Source organism: Balaenoptera physalus, assembly GCF_965194825.1.
Source record: "Balaenoptera physalus genome assembly, chromosome: 1".
Taxonomy (NCBI): Eukaryota; Metazoa; Chordata; class Mammalia; order Artiodactyla; family Balaenopteridae; genus Balaenoptera; species Balaenoptera physalus.
Window position 1 is genome coordinate 123,157,280 of NC_138882.1, and position 12,009 is coordinate 123,169,288.

Below are 12,009 nucleotides of genomic sequence, written 5' to 3' on the forward strand. Positions count from 1 at the left end.
TTTTTATTAGAAGTTGCAAAATGCAAAACGGTTATTTTCTATCATTCCTTCTTTGGTCAGTGGGAGACTTTTGGTTGATTTCAGTGTCTTTTTGACAAAACCAGACATTTTAACATAAAATAAATGGTTAAGTATTTGTAAAAGATGGAAGCATATTCAACATTGTAACACTGAGAGGGAAATTCAACAGCATTGATAAACAATGGTTATCTTAAAGTTTCTTAAAACAATGGTTTGACTTACCAGGACTTGAAGGGAAATTCTAATAGATGAAAATTTCACTCCACAAATAAAGCAAAAAAAAAAAAAAAAAAAAAAAAAGGAAATAAGATGCCCACTGATAAGAATAAAACCTGAACAATAATACTAAGGCAAATTGCCGAGAAAAGCAGCCATAATTAAAAAAATTAACAATTCAAAATATCTAACGGGTAACTTGAATCCAAGGTATTAAATTAGAAAAATGAATATAAAACTATCTTTACTGCTTTTCCTGTGTCTATGTCTGTACAAAGAGTTTATGTCTGGATGACTCTAAAATGAAGGTATATTTTATTTTGGCTTTAAAAAATTTGAGGGCTGAGAGACATATATTTAAGTAGTAGAATGTATGATATATATCATTCACTTTTTGCCTTTCCACGTGATTTCAATAATTGTACCTCATAGACATTTAATACTTTAGAGTGACTTCCCAAGTTTCATTTTCCTCATCTTGTGCGTTTTCCTTTGAATATGGATGGCGGCTGTTTATGAGATCTGTGTGTCACCTTTGGCTAAAATTGAGCCCAATCTTATCTGAATGCTCCTCTTCCCACCCACAATTTATCAGACTTGGAACAGCACTTTAGGTCACTGTTTATTACCACATTAGGCACGGGTGGGCACATTGTGGTGTTAGGAAACTTGACGGGTTCACTCTAATAGTGCATAGCTGGGAGGTGAGGAAAGAGAGTAAAAGGCAGAAAAGCCATCCAGTACCTTTAGGTTCCATGCGTGTTGCACATCCTTCTAATTTCCCCATGTCTGAGTGGTCGGGGGGATGGGGGATGCACATGGATAACATTTTATAAATATCGCTAGACTCCCATTCTTGTTAGAAATTTTCACCTAGGCTAAGTTTTAAAATTAGTGGAGAACCATATTTGGTAAATATCATTATAGTTATTTTGGAGACAAGGAAACTGAGACTCAGAGCATAATCTGTACAAGTTCAAAGAGCTAACAAGGAACAGAGCCAGAATCTGAACCCACACATCTGTGCAACTCAGAGGTCAGCTTTTTCCCCTATGTCACCTGCCTGTAGGCCATGTCCAAAAAGGGGGCAATAAACAACCTAGCTCAGTTTTCAGAAAATGTGCTGTGTCGGTCATTTAGTATAGATTTTATACTGACTGGATGTCACCATATGCTTTTTTTCTTTTCAAAGAACACACTGTCTAGGAGATAGTGTCTGTCAAGAAGGTGTACACTGACCAGGTTGTCCCCTCATTGGAAGTATTATAGAACGTAGAGTTGTATAAAATAGAGTAACCTGGTATGGTGCTAGGTGAAGTGGAGTTCTGAAAGCTCTGGCTCAAGCAGAAAGTCAATCCATTAAGAGCCAGAGATCACCAAGGAGCAATGTGCTTGGAAACTCAATACAGTAATAAGTAATTCAGCACTGTGTCTGTGAAAGATCCCTTATTGTTCACTAAAAAATGTTAATGCACTGCCCCTTGGTGTCAGTCAGTACTGCATTTTAAAATATACACATAAAACAAATCAATGAGAGGATTTTTTTCTTCCTTGAAGTTTGCTACACAGTCTTGATGATATTATCAAGGCAAAATCTCTGTGGGACTATTTAACAACCCTGGACGCTTTTGTTGTAAAATTGAGATTAAATTGAGTACATTCAGAATATGCACTTTTGTGAGAGGCTTATAATCACATACATATAATTAAAAATTAAAGGAATAAAAAAGAATGAAATCTTGTCATTTGCAGCAACATGGATGGACCTCGAGGGCATTCTGTTAAGTGAAATAAGTCAGACAGAGAAAGAAAAACACCATATGATCTCACTTAAATGTGGACTCTGAAACAAACAAACAAAGTTCATAGATACAGAGAACAGATTGGTGGTTGCCTGAGGTGGGGTGTAGGGGTGCAGACAAAATGGGGTGAAGGTGATCAAAATGTATGCACTTCCAGTTATAAAATAAATAAGTCATGGAGATATAATTACAACATGGTGACTGTAATGAATAATACTGTATTGTATATTTGAAAGTTGTTAAGAGAGAATATCTTAAAATTTCCTATCACAAAAAATTCTGTAACTATGTAGGGTGACAGATGTTAACTAGACTTATTGTGGTGGTCATTTTGCAATATATACAAATATTGAATTGTTATGTTTTATACCTGAAACTAATATAATGTTGTGTGTCAATTATACCTCAATAAAAAATTAAATTAAAATAGATGGTTCTCTCTATATGAAATATTTTGTCTCTGTTATCAAGTCATTGTATTAGTGGTGATTGTGAACACAGTCAATGGTAATAGACCCTCTGAATTTCATAGTTTGTATGGACAGGCACCAGCCTACCTTAATCAAGATTCTTGATAACACCATGTGTTTATGGAGTGCCTACGATATGCTAGGTTCTTGCTAGGCTGTGGGGAAACAATGAAGAATAAGACAATTTGCTTCCTTGTCTTGGATTGTATATCACAGGTGAAGACAGACAAATGAACAGTCAATTGTAATACTGTGTAATAAGTGTTTGGACACTTTCCTAAGCATATAACAAAGCCATCTAATATAGCCTGGGGTAGGGGTGAGGAGTGGGTCCTGAGAAGACTTGTAGGAGAAAGTGACGTGAAGCTGAGAGAAGGATAACTTGGAGTTAGTTAGCCTAGAGGGTGGGGATTAGGAGGGGTAGGATGGGGGGAGACATTAGTGTTCCAGAGGAAGTGAATGGTATCTGGGAAGGCCTAGAGGCTAGAGAGGGCATGGGATATTTGGCAAACTCAAGGACAGACAGAAAGGTGGGAGTGAGGATGATGAGAAACGTAGAGAGCTAACCTTAGAATGTTAGGTGAAGGCTGAGGCTAGAGAAATCAGGAAGAGCCGTGGTAGCCGCGTTCCAATGACTGGACTTGACTCTGAAGACAGTTGAAGGGAAGTGAGGGAGAAAGTGAGATGGTTCAGCTTGTGTTTTAGAAGGGCCATTGGCTACTGTGGGAGAATGGATGGGAGAAAACAAGACCAGCTGGGAGACTTCTCAGAAACCCAGGTGAGAGGGATGGTGGCCTCACCTGGAGGACAGGCAACTGCAAAGATAATGGACAGAGATGGACGGGTTTGATAATTGACAGGACACGATGATTGTTTGGATGAGAGTGGTGAGAGAGAGGATAGAATCCAGGATGATACCTAGTTTCTGGCTTGAGCAACTAACTGAGCCAGTGGCAGATAATGATTACAGGATGAGGAACTGGTCTGCAAGAGATGATGAGTTCATTTCTGGTTGTGTTGGGTTAGACGCACTAGGAAATCAATCTTCATTTTCTAGTGTTTTACAAAGAATGAGCTGTACTGTGCCTGTGAAGTAACTGAGATAGACAAGCTCACCCAAGTGTCTATGTGGGTGCAAAGGCATTCAATAATCATAAAAAGCTGACTTTCTTCTGATGGTACTCCTTTATAACGACAACAGACACATATGTGGGCCCTCAGCATTCATGGAGAATACATTCGGATGGTCCCTGTGATAATCTATGTGGCTAAGAATTAGAAAAATAGACAAGCTGGGGATGGCAGTGATGGGCAAAGGCATCTCCTTCACAAACACCCTCCCAACCCCTGCCACCCAACATTTTCTTCTTTTCTAGGGAAGATCAGGGTTTGGTTGGGAAAGACCTGGAGCTGCATTTAGGTGATTGTGACTCGCTCTCTAGCATAGAGGAGGCTGTGGGAGCTCCCTAATGACAGTAAATATAGATTTTATTTTTTAAAATAGCTTTGTTAAGGTTTAATTCACATACTATACGATTCACACATTTAAAGTATACAATTCAATGGGTTTTACTATACTTACAGAGATGGATAACAATTACTATAGTCAATTTTAAAGCATTTTCATTACCTCAAGAAGAAACCCTTTAATCTTTAGCTATCACAGCCTTAACCCCACTCCCCTCCAGCTCTAAGAAACCACTAATCTATTTTCTGTCTCTATGGATTTCCCTATTCCGGAATTCATACGACTGAAATGATATGCTATATAGTCTTTTGTGATGGGCTTCTTTCACTTAGCATGATGCTTTCAAGGTTCATCCATGTTGTAGCATGTATCAGTACTTCGTTCCTTTTTTATGGCTGAATAATATTCTGTCGTATGGATACATTTTGTTTATCCCTTTGTCTGTTGATAGACATTTGGGTTGTTTCCACCCTTTGGCTATTATAAATAACGCTGCTGTAAACATCTGTGTATGCAGTGACTGCTTTTTATTCATCTGTCTGCCTCCAGGCCTCGCACAAGGAAGGATGAACTTTTCTGCCACTGACGTCAATTCAGAGAGGATCCCTAAAGGCAACGATGGTCAGTGGATCCCAGGCAGCCTCTAGGACCCTAGGCACAATTGTGAAGTAGGAACATTCATTCTTGATTCTCTATTCATTGATGTAGGTGCCCTTTTCTTGCCCTCTCCCTCTTTCCTTCAGAGTCTTAGACATTGAAGTCTTGATCCCTTTCAAGGACTGCTCTTTAGGCTGCTGGAATTTCTACTCCTCCAACCTGCTCTAATCCAAGCTGCCATTCTTTAAGTATGGCAAAATAGCTGGTAAATTCACATAAAGGTATGAATGAGGCCTCAAACACAAAGATTTCTTTGCCTTTCAAAGAGAAGCACCGGCCCAAACAAATCTTATTATAAGAAGTGAAGTTTCTTTAAAATTTGAGTTTGCAAAGATTCTAATGTCTCTAGACTATTTCCAGAAATCCCTTACCCTCTATCTCCCAAACCTCCTCATCCTGGTCTTTGCAGTTAGTCTGAGACTTAAACCTGAGGAATTGCTTAGTAAGTAATTAGTTACTTACTTATTAGTCTGAGGAATTACTTGACATGAGTGTCTAAGTAAATTTAACAGGAAAAGTAAACACTCAAAAGTTGCAGGTCATGAACCTGAGAATGCAACCAAAGTCTTTACTATTTCAAATAATTAATACAATGAGAATGAGACAATCAAGGATCATGTGTTGGTGTGCTTACCATCATAAAAGTTATGATCTACCTTCCTGGAAAATGTCCCATTTATAGAAGTGCCCATGAGCAAAAATCTGATTAGCTTTGCCTGAATGTGAAGGGAGATTTTGCAGAATTCTTTAAAGTGTGATCTGTGTACCAACTGTATCCAGAATAAATTTGTGTGCCAATTCCAGGTGCCTCATTCCAGCTACTGAAGCAAAATCTCTTGGGGATGTGACCCAGGGATCTGTCCTTTGAGCAAGATCCCTGGATGATTCTTATGTACATTCATGCATTAGGGCCATTCAAAAAGATAAGAGCTTCAGTTATTTGCATATTAGATACGAAAGGGTGACCATAATATTTTTCATCCAAACTTTGGAGAGTGTAAAGAAGTGCTATTAATAATGCTAAGAATACAAGTGAATACCAGGACTGCCCTGGCAAACCAGAACACATTGTCACCTTGCAAATAAATATCACCCTCTCCGAGTGAGAACTTATTCTGCCATCTTACTCTGCCTTTCTAACTCACTAGAGCCACACTCTCAAAGCCTATCTACCTCAAAAGTACCCCCTATAATTTTCCTACTTTTGTTGATTGCATATTCCCTAAGTGCACTGGACTTCGCCGTGGTAGTCATTTGTGCTGCTCCCCGTTCCTTGTTCTTCCTCTTTTTGACATAGACCAGGCTGAACTTTCTGTCCACCTTGTGGTTGGGTGGGGTCACAGGTCTGACTTGGCCAACGGAAGGACTATTGAGTCACCATGGGAGACCTAACAGAGTTCCCCACACTTGTGCCAAAGAACTAGGGATGTGAGGAACATCCCTTCAATGTTGCTAAACCTGCTGTGTAACTGATCCATACTTAGTGTTTAGTATCCAGTATACTGCCATTTAGTGTCCAGCAGGCCTCAGATGTGATGCTGAATTTGTCATTGCAGAGGCCAAATGTGGTATCTAATAGTACATACACGTGTCAGAATCATATCTATTCGCCCCAGGTGTCTCCTTCTTCTCCCATCTGTTTATAATTTACAAAGAACTCTCAGATACTGTACTTTGGCACTTGATATTTGTATTAGTTCCCTGTGGTGCCAGAAGAAATTACCATAAACTTTTTGGCTTAAAAAAATAGAAATGTGTTCTCTCACAGTTCTGGAGGACAAAAGTCTGACATTAGTATCACTGAGCTGAAATCAAGGTGTTAGCAGGGTTACGCTCCCTCTGAAGGCTGTAGGGGAGAATCTGTTCCTTGCTTCTTCCAGCTTCTGATGATTACCAGCATTCCTTGGCTTGTGGCCACGTCACTCTAATCTGTAAGGCCAGCATCTTCAAATTTCTCTGTCGCCTGTCTTCATATCATCCACTGTTTTGTATGTGCGTCTAATCTCCCTCTGTCTTACTCTTATAAAGATCTATGTGATTGCATTGGGGGCCCACCTGGATAATCCAGGAGAATCTCCCTATCTCAAGATCCTTAACTTAATCACATCTGCAAAAACCATTTCTCCAAATAAGTAATATTTATAAGTTCTAGGAATCAGGACCTGTTATCTTTGGGGACATTATCAGCTCACTACAACTTTCAGTAAATCTTTGGGGGGTGGTGAGAACAGACATGCATTGTCGTCTTCATTTCACAGTCAAGGAAGTTGAAATTAAGAGAATTTAAGATATGTCGTAAGCCTGTCCAGTGGCAGACAAGGGACTAGAAATACTGAGCAAATCCTTTTAAGCTGTGTTGTTTCCTTAAGAGAGCCCAGAGGACAAATGGCACGTGGTCCATCTCCTTGCCTTTCTGTGCACCATTGGACGGAGTGCACAAAAGCACAGCACAAAAAGTGACCCTTGGTGCTATCTTGCTGTTGGAAATCTTAGCCTGTATAGGACTTTCTTGGCACTCTAAGGACCAGTTAAAAGCCTGGTGTGGAAATCTGGATCCAGCTGTGCCATTAATGAGTCGTGTGAGCTTGGGCAAGTTTCTGTGACTTTCTGCTCCTCAAGATTCCCCATGCTTAAGACAAGGGGATTGGGCCAGAAGATAATATGACAAAATATAGATACCATGTATGGAGTACCCACAATGTGCTAAGAATCTCTGTGCTGGACTAAGAAGTTGGCCTACATTATTTCATAACCCCCCTCACAAACAACATGATGAGAGTGGTATCATTATGCCCATTGTTCTAAGGAGGTTTAGGGAGATTGAGCAGTTTAACCAAAGCTACCCTGTAAGTAAGTGGTGTGCCCAAAATATTATTCACCTATGTGGCTCCAAAGTCTTTCCTTGACCTCCTGCTCCCTTGATTCCCACCATACTGCCCACCCACACCACTGTGATACCATGATGCTGGCATGGCACAGGGATCTGCGGCATATCGCGGCCACATGCCAACCAAGCCAAATTTCACAGGACACAGCCCGCTTGTCTCTGCTCTTTTTTAAGGAGCTAGCTGCTGGCTGGCAGCCAGATGCAGGAGAGTCCTTTATTCAGGATAGTGTGTGAGAGAGATGTGGTCCTGAGCAAAGCCAGAAATTCCCAGGGAAAATTCCCTCATGAGAGTGTCACAGGAAGCAGAACTGTGTGGTTCAGCGGCAAACAGTAGTCTGCTTTTATCAGTTAAACAGCTTGTAAGTATTTGTGTCTGTTTTGGTCTATAAACCCTAGGTTCTTTGTCGCCATGGTTTTTGAGGCAGCTTCGTACAATCATTGCATATCAAGGCTGGGAGAAGCCCTGGAAACAGGGTAATCTCACTTCTATATTTTGCTTTTGATGAAACGGAGGCATAATTAAGTGAAATTCATTTATTCAGCAAACATTTAATGAGGGCCCATGTTGCAGATATAGTGCTAAATGCCAGGATGAAGAAATGAAACAACACATCACTCTTCTAGGATCTCTGTGCCTAGTGGGTGAGGCTTGCTCATAAACGTACAATTTCAATAAATATGGTAAACACTGCAATTGTGCTGAGTATTCTATGGGAGCCTGAGGGAGTCAGCAGAGACTGATGTTTGAGCTAGAAGAGGAAAGGAGGGAAAGACAAACCAGGCAAGGGAAATAGGATCCGGGAGGGGTCAAGCGTATCCAGAGAAGAATGGTGAGAAGTTTGTGGTGGCTGGAACCTGGGGGGCTGTGAGAGGAGGTCACTGAGGGGCCAGGAGACTTGCCTCAAGTCAAATAACTTCTGGACTGTTGAGATTCACACATTTCAGTCCATACCCTCAGGTAGGTTTTAATGTCACTTTCCTTTCACTGGGTCTATTTTGCACACCTTGGTTTTACTAGGCTAGACTTGGCATCCTTCACCTGGCATGTGAATCGCTTTCCCATGCTGCAGAACTTCCCAGGGCAGCCAACAGGTCTGCTGACCACAGGGCAGAGTTCTGTGATGTGTGTGGATCAGCTCACGCTCCGGTACCCGATTTTCTGTTTCTAGCCTGCAGCAAAGCCATAACCCCGCTCAGCACGGAGGCCTCAAGTTACACTGTGATTGTGAGAAAACCTGGTACTTCTGTGTGTGCACATAGTTAAAAATTTCTTCTGAATAAAGCCATTGTGTTTTGAGATTGTTTTCCGGTCCTCGGGCCCCCTCCTTCTCCGAGCGCATCCAGCACCTGAAGCAGAGCCGCTGCTGCCTCCCGGGTCGAAATCTCACGAGAACTCTTTGTCGTTTTTAATCACCAAAGAATAACTGAAATTCCGAAATTTGGGACTGCTGTGTTTTCTATAGAAATGAGGAAAAGAAAGGTCTACTGTTCCTCTCTCGAGTTCAAGATTAATCTATTGCCCTTTTAATCCAGCTTCCAGATTTTTCTGCAGAATTAATTAACCACAAGTTGGTTTCCAGATCCCCATGGTGCCTATGTATATTTAATGTACTTTTACTGGCTGGCTGAACATTATGTTGGAGATGGAGGTGACGATCCACTGCTACACTAGTAACATCGTCCCATGGTATTCCCTTGTCCTTTAAAACTGGTGGATCCTGCCAAATTCCTTTTCATTAATTATAATAACAATAATAACAAAAGATTCTTTTGGGGACTCCTGTCTGCCTTCATAATGTAGTCCTTTCTCTCCTATATTCCCCTTAGGATATTTTCTACTTAATGAGATACAGTGATGCATATTCTTCCTCACTGTTTCTCTTCTGCCTGAATGTGATTTTTGTACCTGCAATGGTCCTGCAGTTTGGGTCCAGAGTGCCAAACAGGAATCTTTAAAGAAGAAGGAAAGAAAATACTGAGGCTAAAATTGTGCACTATGGAGAAATATTATTTTCTTCCGTTAGCATGTATTGATGGCCTACTCTGTGCTATGCTAGATTTTGAGGGCGTAAAGATAAATCAGTCTATGTACACAAGGAAATGAGTTGAGTGAAGAAGACTACTGAGTAAAGAAACAGACACACAGACAGAAAGGATGGGCATCCCTAAAGGGCTGTGAAAGTATGAGACAAGGACTACTTAGCCTGGTTGGAGGGTGGGAGAACAAAGGGGATACATTTCCAGAGACACACTGAGTTGACTCTTAAGGAAGAGAATTGAATAAGTATTGAACGGAAAATTATGGAAGAAGGGGAGGAGGGAGAGATGACACAAAGTCGGGGGTGGGGTAGAATAGAAGGGAGCATTATTACAAAGACCTGGAAGCCAGAGATTGGCATACAAGAGCACGTGCAAAGGACTGTATTGAGGAGGGGATAAAAGTTTTAACTAATACCCTTTCGTATACCATTATTTCACAAATGTTGGTTGAATAGATGACTGTGGTAGGTATATATTACTGTATCGAGATAAGAACACTCTAGGCTGAGGACATCGAGTCCTTTTTCCAAGTCCTTGCAGCCATCTTATAAGTGAAGAAGCTGGGATTTGATTTTACTCCCCTGGCTTTTGGTTCAGGTACTTTGCAGCTGCCTCACATGCATTCACAGAAGCCGTTGTTAGGCAGCCTTTCTCAAGAGGAAGGCCAGTAGCATTATGTGAATTAACAACCACATTCTCTAGGACTTCGAGGAAACCTGTGTAATGTGCGTACGTAAGAAATCAAGGAAGAAAAAAAGTGGTTCTCTAAAGGAGGGCATTGGATGAGTTAAAAAGAGAAACCAAAGATAAAGAAGGTTAAGCAACGATGAAGAAAAGGAGGAAAGTAATTAGAGTTCAGTGAGCTAAAGATACAATTTAAAGACTTTTCAGGAAGGAGCCAAGGTGGGAATGGGAGAGATTAGATTGGAAGGTTTCTAAGGGCTGGCAAAAGCTTTAGGGTAAATCAAAGCACTGTTACCAATTCAACAGAATTTTATATAATTCTAGGAAATTTAGTAACAGTCCATTAGCTGCAAAGCCCAGGATCAAGAAGAAAGCTAAAACACAGGGCAAGTTCTGGAGGCCTCATATACCTAAGGGTTTTGGCCTGGCAACATGCTGATGCTGGAAGGGTCTGAGAGATCATCTGTTATGACCTCCTCACTCTGCAGCAGAGGAAACTGGGGCCAGAGAGATGGTATTAATTCTACATGTGATTGAGTTTACTGCTAAGTAGGGACTTGATTATAAGCTTCCAACACTCAATTCAGTGCTCTTTGCAAGAATGTGAATTTCAGAACAGGGCATGTGTTTCCAAAAGTGGTTGGAACCGTCTCTCTCCTCAGGTCAATCATAGAACATAGGGTTTAGAGTCAGGAACCTGAATTACAAAGAGCAATGGGAAGAGAAAGAGAAGTGTGATCTGGGAAAGCAAGCACTAGGAGGCGACGACATTATAATATTATAGAAGACTGGGACATGAGGAAAGGTGGAGTGTGGGAATGAAGAGGTTGGTGAAACACAGAGGGAAGAAAAGGGGTTGGAATCTTGTTAGTAGATGTATCAGAAAGGCTCTTTCATTTTATGTAGAGTAAGCCATTACTTATGCTTTTGTTAAGACATTTTTTAAAAGATTAAAATGTGGACATTTCTCCAGGAAAGGAAGCATGGTATAACGAGCAAGGTGTGGGCTTTGACCTCTGTCAATCTTGACTTGAAATCCTCACTCAGACTCTGTGTCAGGGTTCAGTCAAAAAAGTGTGAACCGCCAAGTTAGTTTGACAAGACAAGGTACTTTATGGAAGCTGTTAAATATTATGGAAGGATGGAAAAGAGTAAAAGGAATAGTGAGGAAACCCAAAACTGCAGGAAGCAGCTACAGGCCCTTGGGCTGGGGAACAAAAGGAAGTGGCTGGGATTTTAGAGCTTAGAAGCTTGAAGGAGGGGCCCTTCCAGACTTCAGAAGAGGCAACTGTCAGCTGGTGCCCTGAAAACAGGGACTCAGGCCATAGAGGAGGGAAGGCCACCTGTATGGTTCTGATATTGGTAAGCGGGTGGTTTTAGGAGTGGAGGAAAAAAACAGACAGTAGAACTAATTGCTGCTCTTGGGACCAACTACTGCTAGCGTGAGAAGCATTGCTGGGCCGGTACAGATGGGAACAGCAGGAACCAGGAAGGCGTCTGGGCCTTTTCCCCTCCTCCAGTCTTCCAGACTCCATTTGGAGTCCGCTAATGGCAGAACACAACAAAGAGCCATCAGAAATGGAAAGATATAGTTTTTGAAGTCTTAGTTCCCAAATTAAAAAAGCAGAGTATAGAATAGTGTAGGTTTGAAACTGAAATGCCACAGCTTGAAACCCAAACAACCTCTCAATCGCTCTGTAATCCCTGTCTGTATAGATCTCTGATCCTAGAAACTAATCTCTCCCCCTTCTTGGTTCTGACCTG